The sequence below is a fragment of the Ambystoma mexicanum genome, chromosome 4p (assembly GCF_040938575.1).
Source record: "Ambystoma mexicanum isolate Mex_15411 chromosome 4p, UKY_AmexF1_1, whole genome shotgun sequence".
Classification (NCBI taxonomy): domain Eukaryota; kingdom Metazoa; phylum Chordata; class Amphibia; order Caudata; family Ambystomatidae; genus Ambystoma; species Ambystoma mexicanum.
In genome coordinates, this window is record NC_090927.1 from 300,257,544 (window position 1) to 300,270,757 (window position 13,214).

Genomic DNA, 13,214 nt, shown 5'->3' on the forward strand with positions numbered 1-13,214 from the left:
TCATTGGTTTTACTGAAGAGGTCGGCGTAGAAGGATACCCACTCAGACTCAGAGACCAGGTTTGCCTGAAGAGCATGTTGTGGAGCAAGATTGTCGTTTATCAATCTCCAGTAGTCAGCAGAGTTGGACCTCTTCATTTTTGATAGCATAACCTCTGCGTCATTTTGCATCATGATGCACTTGTGAGATTTAAGCCAGTTCTTATAGCCTTGTTTGAATTTTTTTGCAAGACCAATGGCAACAGTAGGCATTTGTTTGCGGGCCGTCCTTAACTGCCAGCGTAGAAGGCGTTTCCATTGTTGCACCTTGAGGTCAAATTTATGTTTCGATATAAATAGGCTGTTTGCCATGAGAGTTCTGAGTTCTTGGTATTGGGTTAAGAGATGGTTGTATTCCAAGGATTCGGACAGCTGGTAACTCGTCAAAATGTGGCCCAACTCGGTAGAATCTAGATTTAGCCGAATCCTTCCGGCCCCTGTTCTCACTGAGAAAGCCCAGCGATCCTGGTGCGTTCTGCCGTTTGCCACAAATGACAAGACCACCATATCATGGTCACTGTGCTTCATTGTTTGAACAGACAAGCCGGTCGTTCTCATGTGAATCCTATTGGATACAAAGATGTAATCTAAGGTAGAGCTAGAATCCCCTCGTCTCCAAGTAGGGCCTGTGGGAATATCGCCCAGGGTTTGACCATTCAGCATCACCAAATCCCGCAGCTCCATTTCCAGACACCACTGAGTTTTCAGATGAAGTTCTACGGAGTTAACATTCTTCTTGAGCCCTGGTGCATTTGAATGACTAAGGCAATCGATGTTAAGGTTGCCGCAAATGATCAAGTCATATAGCTGGCCAGATTCCGTATGCTCATCTATGGTCTTGGTGACTTCGTCTATGAAGTTTTTTGCTCCGGTTGCCCCATGGTTCCAGTAAAGATTGAAAATACAGAGGTTGGTTGTCGGGCCGATAGCGGGGCTTCCATCACCAATCGTAGTCACTTGGATATAAGGGGAGATGTCAATTGAGTTCAGAATCCGAAGCCCTGAGTTAATCCTGACGGCTACCAAGAGACCCGACATAGGTCTACCTCTAGTCTGTTTAATGGCTGAAGTGTGGGCGATTTCAAAACCCTCCAGAATTGGTTTTTCGCATAGCCATGTCTCTTGTAGACAGATGAGATCTAACTCGTCGGCCCAGGTGGAATTGAACAAATGACTAAAGCCCCTGGTGTTCCAGGATCCCAATGTGTAATTTTTTTGGTTGTTATGTCGTTTGAGGGCTTGGCGTTAACATGACGTGGTGTTATTTAGGGTTTCAGCAACCCAGGACCAATCATTTCCATTCGCCCTAGATGGCATGTCAGTCTCAGGCAGATCTGCAAACCGATGCGCTTGACTAGCTCCTTGTATTGTTATTTTTATGTTATTGTGGCTGGAGGTTCCACTCAAAGACTTCCGAGTGTTCTGTGTTGGAGAGAGAGTGCTTTGATGGAAGGCTGAGGAGCCACGCTCACTCGGGCGTGCTGAAGGATTTTTATAGGCACTTCCGTCCTCTGCCAGGTTCACAACATCATTCAAAACCTCAGTTGGAACACGTATAGGGGCTAAAGAAATGTCAAAACCGAGAGATAGTAACACCGGGCCAGCTTGGAGCAAAGTGTCAACTATGAGCTTTGACTGGACATGCAAGATGACTGCGTCATTCTTGGTTTCTTCAAAGAATTCGACAATTTTCAAGTCACCAGATTCAATTGCCCTGAGACTTGGTACCAGATGGCATAGCCACAGGACATTATGGCGATTCATTATTAGGTCGTCTGCAGAATCAATTCGTTCCAAGAGTACTTGATGGTAAGATGAATCATTTTTCAGGTGCGAGTTCTTGGAGGGATCATTTGTAAGGTACTTTTTTAATGGAACTCTAATTTGTGGTAGTCCGTTAACCTTAGACTGCGACGACCTAATCAGGACAGAGTCCCTAGGGTAAAGGCGTGTTAAGTCGAGCTTCGCGACCACCAACGATGATGAGTTGCTACAAGGATCAACAGCAACTTGGGCCCCTAAATCTTCCGTTTTGCGAAGGCTTTTGTTAGAGTGATCACACCTCTTACAACGTTTTTCATCTAGCGTCATGAACGGTTTGGAACCAAAAACCGTGTCAACCGTTGAGGTGATGATTGGCCCACTGACTTCACACAGTGATACAACTCTGGTTGCCTTCTGGACTGGCGCATGAAGGGGAATGTTATTTAGGCCAGATAGATTGGACCCTGGCCCTGCCTGGTTGTTCATTTGCGGGCAGGCTGCAATCGGGGGAACAGGTGTGTTGTCAATCAACTGGGTCGATTCAGGGAGGCTGACAGATGAAGTATTAAATTCTTCAGCCCCAGCCAATTCCTCGGCCACTGCATCCTCGTACACAGACGTGTTCAACAACTCCTCAGATATGCCACATAAGTCGATTGTGGGTTCAATGGACTGGACCAACTCAGTGGCATCGTCATTTGACTGGGGATCAGGTACGACATTTTTATTTTTCAAGTTAGTTTCGTTAATAATTACATTCAGTTTTCAGGTTTCTCAAGAATTTCCTGGAATCGTTACAACGGTTCCTTTTTTTCATAGGCATGTTTTTTGATTTTTTTAGTTCATGGCCTCTGCAGTTTCCGTCACCCGAACCTGTGACGGAATTAGTCTTGGAAAGCTTGAATATGTCATACCCTGCCGAGGCACCATCATGACCTTGTTTTTGTGCAGAAACGGACCCCACCACATCTAAACCCAAGCCACGATTTTGGTCGGAAGGGGCAGCCATTTGAGGATCCAAAAGAGCCAAATTATCAGCAGCTTGGGTTTCCAGGAAGATATCCTGGAAGTTAGTCGACAGAGGTATGTTTGAGTCACAGATGGAAGGGAGATGGTCGGTCATTTGCGATCCTGCAAGACATGGAGCAGAGTCAGGCGGCAGCGTGGATTGTTCCTGACAATCAATGGGAGCATATTTTTCAGAACACGCCATTATGTCTTTATTTCTTCCCAGTTCTGAAGCAGTGGCCGCCGCAATCTGAGCACATGAGGCTATAGGTATCCGGACGGGAGAGCAAAATACAGGGTTGTTTGTGGTTCGAGAGCTCAGAATCCCTCCCTCTTCAGCTACTCCACTCTGACCGCAGTTATCAACTTTTTGTTGAAAAAGATTCAAAGCCTGTTTCGCCACTTCAGCCAGTAGTTTTCTGTCCAAAAAGTCATTTTTATTGCTGTCCATTAAAGCCCCCAGCGCCATTTCCACCTGTTTATTAGTGCTCAATGATGTATTCATTAGAATCGTCTGGGTATTCCCCATCTCAGAGATCTTTGTATTCATACTAAGAATTAGAGCTGTCAGGTCTTTCAGACTGTCGTGCAAATGTTCATACATTTTCAGGAATGGAGCCACGGCTATTATAGTTGATGACATAATGGTGGCTTGGAGATCTTTCGAACTTGGTATAGGGTGTTCATTGCCAGTGCTGTCCATAGTGAGACCGGTGTGTCGCCTTTTGCTCACGGGGAGGCGTCTGATTTTTGGGAATGGGTGCTCCATAAGTGATGAGTCCGAGGATGATGAATCTGACATATAGTCAGAACGTGTCTCCACAATTGAAGGCCCATCCACACATTGATGCAGAATGGTCGATGGTTGGTTTTGCAGTGTGTTAGAGTCGACCCTTCCCAATTTAGGAAGTTGTCTCTGTGAGCAATGGATGCTCGGTGAAAAACTAGAGCGACTTCTTCTTCCTCTTTCCTCCAGTTTATGCGTAGGGGAACTCTGCAGGGGGTTTTTGCCAGACGGTGCAGGTGAGGACCAACCAGCCACAAGATTAGAAGACCCTCCCACTGAGGCTGTGGCACCCGGCAAGGAGTCTTTTATTGCCGAGTTATTCGCTCTGCTTTTGTTCAGGTGCTTAAGATCTGTTAGCAACTTGTTGACGACTTCCAAGGAGTTTCTACGGTTATTCACTTGGAGGGTAGATACCCTCTCCCCCTCAGTGTTAGCAAAAGAGGCACGGGTAAGTGGCTCAATACCCACACTATATGCCGGTTCGTCCACTTCATTGTATGTGAAAACGGCATTATAGGAGCCTGCTTCATGCAACGTACTTAGTGGCAATGCCGGTGAAGGTACCAGTTTCTCATGTGCACTGTAGAATCTTGTGCGTGGGGAACTACTACTTGTTTCTTTTTGTATAGAGGGGCATACAATGTCACTAGTACCTGAAGTCGTGAGGCACGCTTGAACACCAGTCGTCGCGCTGGTGAGCGAACATGAGGGCGTTTGGGTTAGGACGGGATCTTGTCGCAGTGAGCAGCTGTCATTTTGTGAAGTACAAGAAGGAAGTTCATGAAGGCCATGTACTATGGCCAAGTTGACTAGGGCCGGGTTGGCTATGACCGCCGGGATTGTTGGTGCACCGTGTGAACTGGCGCACTTATAAAGTGACGCATCATGTGTACTTTGGAACGGAAAACAGTTTAAAGAAGAGTGTGTTGAAGTCGGCTGGGCTGGGCCGGACTGAGCGGGAGCCAAATCCGATGTAAAGTGTCTCTCATGTGGATCGACTACAGCCTCACCCCGCATGCTCCCTGCCACCCCTCCCGTTGGCTCAGAACATGCAAAGTCCACTCGCGAGGAGGCAGCCACACATACACTTACTGTGGTTTCGTTGATGACTGCACGGGGCGAGTTTGAAGCCGGCTGCAACGAAAGCCCCCCCTCATTCGTAAGCTGGACAAGATCATCGGGGACGGCAGCCGGTGTTAGGGGCGCCTCTGAGGACTCCGCTGAAAGCCACGAACGTTCCGAATCGGGGCATACCGGGTCACGAGCACGCTTCCTTTGGGCTCTGGTCTTCACAGAAGCGCCCACAGTCAATCCTTTCACTGGCACCGTAGTAACGTTTGTTCGCATCGTTTCAGCAGACGATGATGCAGAGATGGAACAAGAAAACAGGTGAGCCAGGAGCCAAGAGGAAAGTCCCGACTTCCACGGACTTCCTCGGACTCCTCAGACTCTGCCAGACTCCGCGCCCGCTCCGCGGGGAGAGGCAGGTGTTGAAGCAGCAAAGTCACTCCCACACAATGGAAATAGTAGAGGTACTGGTCACTCCTCAGACTCTGCCAGACTCCGCGCCCGCTCCGCGGGGAGAGGCAGGTTTTGAAGCAGCAAAGTCACTCCCACACAATGGAAATAGTAGAGGTACTGGTCACTCCTCAGACTCTGCCAGACTTCGCGCCCGCTCCGCGGGGAGAGGCAGGTTTTGAAGCAGCAAAGTCACTCCCACACAATGGAAATAGTAGAGGTACTGGTCACTCCTCAGACTCTGCCAGACACTGCGCCCGCTCCGCGGGGAGAGGCAGGTTTTGAAGCAGCAAAGTCACTCCCACACAATGGAAATAGTAGAGGTACTGGTCACTCCTCAGACTCTGCCAGACTCCGCGCCCGCTCCGCGGGGAGAGGCAGGTTTTGAAGCAGCAAAGTCACTCGCACACAATGGAAATAGTAGAGGTACTGGTCACTCCTCAGACTCTGCCAGACTCAGCGCCCGCTCTGCGGGGAGAGGCAGGTTTTGAAGCAGCAAAGTCACTCCCACACAATGGAAATAATAGAGGTACTGGTCACTCCTCAGACTCTGCCAGACTACGCGCCCGCTCCGCGGGGAGAGGCAGGTTTTGAAGCAGCAAAGTCACTCCCACACAATGGAAATAGTAGAGGTACTGGTCACTCCTCAGACTCTGCCAGACTCCGCGCCCGCTCCGCGGGGAGAGGCAGGTTTTGAAGCAGCAAAGTCACTCGCACACAATGGAAATAGTAGAGGTACTGGTCACTCCTCAGACTCTGCCAGACTCCGCGCCCGCGCCGCGGGGAGAGGCAGGTTTTGAAGCAGCAAAGTCACTCCCACACAATGGAAATAGTAGAGGTACTGGTCACTCCTCAGACTCTGCCAGACTCCGCGCCCGCTCCGCGGGGAGAGGCAGGTTTTGAAGCAGCAAAGTCACTCCCACACAATGGAAATAGTAGAGGTACTGGTCACTCCTCAGACTCTGCCAGACTCCGCCTGTCAGTATTTTAATTTAGTTGGCCAGTCCATTGTGGGGGTCCCACCGCCCCCCCCAGCCCTTCAACCCTTTTGGTCTCAAGCCCCGTTTCAGCATCCCCCACTGTCTCGCACCCCAGGCAGTCCCCGACCCCTTCCACCCGCACACAACAACACACGCGCACTTCCTGGCACATACCTTGTGTAGGATTCAAACCGTTACCAACTCCAAAACAAACCAAAACTGAGAAACTGCACTAAGCAACCACGCAACGGTCACATTGCTTGAGTGCCCCCGCATCTGCTTGGCCCATCGGGGCTTCAGCGTGCGGGCTGTGGTGAGCCAGCAACTGCCCGATGCCAAACAATCAGTGGGGTGTGTCTGTACGCTCTGATCGAGGTTCCTACTTCGCTCCTGCCTTGTAACAGAACAAAGTACTCCATTGTTCCAGGTCGCTCACCCGCAGACCTTCTGTTAATGTGACCTTCCCTCCTCTCAATCTTCTCTTAGGCCGGCCGCTCCTCATGTCTCCACTTCTTTTCCATCGTCCAAGTTGTTGTGTTCCAACCACATTGTGGCCGCCTCCGGCATTTCCAAAAACACTGCTCGTCCCTTGTAGAGTACTGTAAACCTGGACGGGTACATCAGCATGTACTTGATGTTTAGCTTCCTGAGTTTGAACTTTATCGGCACGAATGAGTTCCTTGCCCTTTGCACTGCAGGCGTGTAGTCCGGGTATATTGCTATGTTAGCGTTGTCCCTGCGGATCTCACCACCCTATCTGGAAAATTTGAGGATGGCTTCTCTGTCACGGAAGTTCAATATTTTTGCTATCATTGGGCGAGGGTGTGAGCCCAGCGGTGGTCCTTTTTGCAGGGACCTGTGTGCCCTCTCTATCACTAACCCCTGCGACAGTGCACTTGCTCCAATTTCCTGCAGTATCAGATTTTCAACAAAGTTCGTAGGGTCAGATCCTTCCATCCCCTCTGAGACTCCTAGCAGGCGCACGTTGTTGCGTCTGGTGTGCCCTTCCGTGTCCTCCGCTCTGGTCTTGTCATGATGCCTACTCCCAGAGAACCAGTCCAGGACCAGCGTCCCCGAAAGCAGACATCATGTTCCCGGGGAAAAGGCCAGCAACCCCTAGTAGGGGCCCTTTGGACACTGTCCTGGCGCCATAGGCGCCAGGGTCATAAAGGGAGTGTTTATGTGAACTTAACTGATGCAGACCGTGCTGCCAGATCCAGACCTCTTTGAGGCCTGAAAGGGACTATTTTACCTGTGGGACTATTTTGCCACTCGGGCGTGGCCGGGGAAGAATACGTACCTGGAACTACTTTGGGGGCTATTTAAGCAACGCCCAGACAGCAGCTCACGCCTTGTTCTGCACCTAGCAGCTGGACGCTCACCGTGTCTGCTCCTGCATCCTGACTCCAGCCACACCCGCCTCCATCCTGGAACACCCGAAAGGAAAGAAGAGAAGGGAAAAGGTGAACAGACGAACATTACCTGCTTCTACCCGGAGTCCGGAGTCATCACGCCGGCGATCCCAAGGGAAGACATTTATTTTAAAGAAGCATCGCGTTGCTCGCTGCAGCGCCGCGTTCCACTCACCTGTTCACGAGGCATCTCCGTGTTCCTTAGCGACCATCTGCACGATCCGCCGCATACCTGCGTCTAAGGGAGAAGAGAAGAACAAAAGGTGAGCAAAAGGAACATATTGAGGAAAGCCAGATTTTCGCCATAAGACTTACCTGATTATTGTTGGGAGAATCTTTCCTCATCTCGGGTCGGCGCCGCTTTTTCGGCAGTACCGTACCCCGGCCCCTATGGGGAAAAAAGACACACGCATTAGTGGGTGAATATAAGGACATTAAAGGAACCACCCATCATAAACTCACCTGAGTTTACCTTTGGCGAATTGTTTCCTCTACGCGAAATCTTCACTCAGCACCTGTGATAAAAGGGATAAGAGACGGACTACTGAATATAAAGGCAAATAGAAAAGGAGGCCAACTCTTGAACTTTTACAACAGTATACTTACGGCACCTTGCCAGGAAAGTCAAGTAAGCTTGAATCCTCACCAATCCGAACACCAGTGAAGTAACTGGATATAATCGCACCCCTGCACCAGAAGCAGGATGGAGAGCTTGTCCTTTCAAACCTTAAGGTGAGAGTTAACGGGGAATTTCGGAGGTGGTCTGAGGAGAGTGAAAGAGGGAAGTGGGAGGCCGACGCGCTACTCCACAGGTAGTTAATCCCCTTTTTCCATTTGCAGAAGGATTCTCCTGCGAATCAGACAAGCGAGATTTGGGGGTCCTGTCCAGTCGGTCTTCCGAGTTCTGTGCATCAACTTAGAAGAGGCCGCAGCAGTCTCGACCTGGTCAGCGTCTCTGTGGGAGTCAGGTGAGCGTTACAGGTCTTTAGTGTCGCGTTCTTTCTTTCTAGCTCTGTCAGCCGCTTTTCTTAAGTCTCTGGTGGTTTCTGCCGTTGTCTTTAGTTCTGTTTTCAGTCGTCGCGACCCACTCCGTAAGATTGCGGGCATCTTGTCTCATCAACTGCATATCAGTTTTGACCTCTATTTTTGTGTCTATAAAGGATCTTAGAGCCGCTATGGCTTCTAGAACCTGACCATCTTTGGTGGTGGCCTCCTTGTCGGTCTGTGTGTTTTGAGTTTCTGGGGCACTTTGTGGCTGCCCTTTATGTTTGGCAGCGTAAAAAGAGTCAAGGATCGGCGAGTCCTTTTTGTTTTGTGTTCAGGGCATGTTCTTGCTGGCACCTGGTGCTTCTGTGATTGCAGTTTGTGTGGTGAGCGCACCACTGGATGTGTCAGTGCACCTCCTGTGTGGGGGTCCCTCAGAACTGTCTGGTGCCTTGCCACTGGGCTTCTTGCTTGTGTGACCTTGGGACTGCGTTTCCTTGTTGTGAGCTTCAGTGTATTTGGGCTCAGGCCTGTTGTGTTGAGCTCCACCGTGGCTTATGTGCACTGTGAGTCTTCCTTTATGTGCCGCTTGTGCTGCGTTGCAGTTACCACAACGTGGGGGGGTCGCGTTTGCACTCTACTGGACCCAAGCAGTGTCCCATCCGTGCCTGGGGCTTCAATGTTTGGGCTAACCACTATATAAATTACTTCTAACTGGAGCTAGACTCCCTTCTCCTTAGGGTACTACTAGTACCAGTCTATAGAGCTCTTTCAGTAGTACGAATTTCTCATCTAGTCTCTTTGGATATCTTGCATCAGTCACAGTAACTCTTAAAAGGCGACTTGTAGTTTTCCCTTATCCTCCACTTTCTGGTTCTTATGTCAGAATAGCTGTTTTCTCCTGGCCAATAACGATTTGTATTACTTTAGTATGTTGTTCTCTTGTTAAACTTCACTTGTCTGATTTCTCTAAATTCAGGTTCACTGTAATTATTCCTATTTTATTATTTTCTCTTCTAGTATATCTTGGTTTAGCCCTCTCCTTGTTTTCCAGGGCATGGTTATCCGCAATTGGCTTCTCTGGGTGTTATTCTTTTATCTTTATATTATGATTTTCTTTGTTCTCCCCATAGTTTAAAGTCATTCCCCTAAAGGGGACTTCTACGATGAGATTTCTACTGAGACAAGTTGTGTCTCATTTCTTGGCAACCCATTACATTTGTTACCCCTGTTACTTTCTATTCTGTGGGCCAACGTTTCTGGGAGCCTTGTTGCATTGTGACGGCTTCTCCGATATCTGTTTGTAGCCTATACTACAGCGTTCAACTTTGTTTTTCTCTCTTGGTGATTTCCTTGTCTGTTCAAGGTGTTGGATGCTCCGTGTCCTTTGTTGCGCTGCAGTTTCGGCGACGTTGCAGGGACCGACTGTCCACCATGTTCCTGTGGTCTCACCACTACCTAATATTGGTGCACCGGCTTTGGCCGTCCAAAGGTGTCTGTGTGTCTCTCTCTCTCTACGTTTCACAGGTCCGAATCTTTTTGTGCTCGGCTGGCGCCTTGACTATGGCTCTCCAGTCTCCCTTCTCCTTTCTCCCTCTCTCTGGTTCATCTTTCTTTCGATCTTTCGTGTTCCAGCTCCAAGCGAGATTCTAATGCGCAAGTTTGTCAGCTTGTGCTGTCTGTACCTTTTTGTCCTCTCTTTACGCCGGACGTCCATTATTTAAACTACTCATCCCAGTGTATGGGACCTTAAGATTTAAAGGGACATACTTATTGTTTGTAAGATTCGGGCATCTATTTTGTGTTTCTTCGTCCCCCGTTGTTAAAAGGTTTTGTGGTGGTGGAACACCACATGTAGGTGATCAGGTGGCTATCTCTAGGGAGTTTCCCACGGGGACGGGAGTCCTTGTACCCATAGGGGGAGTCTTTCCCAGTGAGGTGCCACTTGCCTCTATACGTAAGGAGGTATTGCAAAACAGGCTCACCTACCCGGCCTCACAGGAAGGGACTTCCCCTTGGGGAGAAGAGACAAATACCGTCGATTTGTCACAGTTGGTTTATCCTATTTCTTATATATGAAGTTGCTTGCGAAGATGCACGGCATTCATTACTTGGAGGGGAAGGATAAGGGTGCATCCTGAGCACTGTTTAACAATGTTGGCGGGAAGGAAGTACTCCTTTTTATAAGGTAGGTTTTAGTAATGCAGAGACAAGACTATCAGCAAGGGCCTTGTGGGTGATGTCATTATTGTACAATGAAGTTTTCATATCGCTAAAATATACCCTGTGATCTAATCTCCCTCCATCCCAGCATACAATCGTACCCCACAATTCTGGGAAAAGAAATGGGTTGTATTTGGAGTTAACACTCTAGTTTCTTTATTGCAAGAGTGTAATCAAAGATGGCCCCGAAACCTTATGCTGGGGGAAGTCACCACATTGACTTACACGTGCACACACACAACTTGTCTACAGAGGGTAATAAACCTGCCTTTCAAAATTCTTACTAATTTGATAACTGCACAATCCTACAAAATTAAATATATTTTTATCTAGCCCTATTTCTAAGCAGTACAGTAGAGTCAGTCTTAACATGACGCTTGTTTAAATAATTAGTAATGTGTATGTTGTGTTAACTTTCTTTTAATGAATGACAGATTCTTACAAACACTTTATTTTCTCCAATATCAATTAGGGAAAGGTTATACCTAGCATTAATATAAATCACGTTCGGTGTGATGTAGATGTAATGCCTTGGTTATTACCATGTACATGTAAGTGAAATGCAAGCTATAGTGGGTTGCATCCAGATCTCCAGGCTACGGTTTAGGTAAGTCATGCTATCAATTCAGAATGCACAGAATATTGATTCATCGAATTTTAATAAAAATAGTGTTTTTCTGACAGTATAATAAGTATCCCTCTCACTTCACTTTGCAGATTGGGACTTATTAGAGCAGGCTTCTCCCCTGTCTGCTGAGTACGATAGGTGAGGTTTGAATGTTCATTTAAAATTGCATAATTTTCTATGGAATATAAATGGCCCTGCTAAGCTCACTTTTTATCCCAATATCTCTTTTTAAATGGCTAGTCCTTCACAGGCCTTGATTTATAAATTCTGAGTTGGGCTATGGGGCGTAAGCCCATTGTTCACAGCCCCAGTTGTCAACTACAAAACATGGGGTAAAATTACTGGGCTATTATTTAAAGACTGTGCTTGTTGTGCAGAGATGTTATTTGTTCTACGCTGAATCGGGTCTCGTTTGGCTTTGACTATGGTGAGAAAGCAATGTGCATTTCACACAAAATACTAAAGCATTCAATTTGGAATTGGCCAATTGCTTCCCCTTCCAGTTCCACACACTCCAAGGACTTCACATAGAAATTAGTCGAGGGGTTATTTATCTAATTGCACTGGGGATTATTGTGAGCCAGCATGCACCTTCACATCCTCTAGTAAGTGTCCTCAGTCTTGTAGTCCCATCTGCTGTCTCCTTTATTTGCCTCTGGGAAATCTGGTCTCACACCAGGTAAAATATGCTTCAGGCTTCCTCTTGGACAAGGCCCATGGTCTCTCTCATCCTAGGGGTGTCCTCCTACCTCAGCACTCGTCCAGTTAAACAGAGGTTACTTTTTTTTTTTTTTTTGCAGCCTTCAGAATCCTAGAGTGCTATCAATTTCTGAGAGTTAGAACTTAAATTGGCTCTTATTTTTCCACACTGTCCTCCTTTTTACATCACTTTCTTATTGGTGAAATCCCATTGGCTTGCTTAACTGTCAACCTTTTCCAATTTCTCCTCACCTGAGTCCTCGCAGTTGATGGAGTCAGTAGATTCCTCTGGCGTAAAGCTGGTCCCCTGTGATCCATGTAGGCTCGATAACACTTTTGGCAGTGAATAGAACGTAAATCACAAAAGTCACTAACCTGGTCCGCAGGCGGCACCTGTCGTCTGTGAAGACTTCCCTAGAAACCCTACCCCCCCTCCACCTGAAGGAACGGGAACGGATGGTGGCAAGCTTCCCTCTTGGGGGCGGGGAGGGGAACCTGAGTCTGTGTTCTGGTGCCGGGTGGTCCCGCAACTGGAATAGTGAGCGAAGGAGGACTGGCACTGCATTCTTCGGTTGTAGTTTAGGCTGTCATCTAAATGGAGGCTCGGAGTCTCTTCTGATGTGATAAGAAGGAAGGGTAAGTATAAGTACTTAGGAGCATTCAGTAAAGATCTACTGGGGTATACCTGCGACAAAGGCTCTAGGTAGTTTATGGTATTTGGAGGTGCTGACTGAGGCAGCAATGCTGGTAGGGCAATGGCCGCAGGAACGGAAGAGCCGCGGTACCTCAGATGTAGGCTGAATGGCTAGTGAGGTAAGAAACACAACATTGAATTACCCAAGTAATAGAAAGTATCCAAAGTCCTGAACTCTAAACCTACCTCGGCGGAGATAGAGAGAAACGTGCAGTGTTTAGGTGGAGCGATTGTCGCTTCCCGGAAACTTGCGGAAACAAGTGCCAAAACTAGGAGAAGGATGATTAGTTAGTCTTCGTTTGATAGCAGCTGAAATAGAATTCAGCGGAAGAATAATTCCCTACCGTACTGAGACATGTCCTGTACCGAAACGGAGTAGCGGTTTCGCGAGCTGCAGAGGGCACCAGATAACTGGTTCCCACGGCCAGGTCCAGACATGAACCTGTAGGAGAGGCCTGGCTGAAAGGTTGATCTGGATG

General features: G+C 48.1%; 1 protein-coding gene across 7 annotated transcripts in view; it reads left to right on the plus strand.

Moving 5' to 3' along the window:
- Positions 1 to 13,214, plus strand: part of ITSN2 (intersectin 2) — a 2,589,317-nt gene that overhangs the window by 19,135 nt on the left and 2,556,968 nt on the right. Inside the window, exon 1 of one of the 7 annotated variants that reach the window (XM_069605852.1) lies at positions 11,462 to 11,480. The exons of the other annotated variants lie outside the window; for them this stretch is intronic. The gene's annotated coding sequence lies outside the window, so the exon portion shown is untranslated. Of the gene's footprint in view, positions 1 to 11,461; positions 11,481 to 13,214 lie in introns of those variants that run through there. 7 annotated transcript variants of the gene reach the window in all.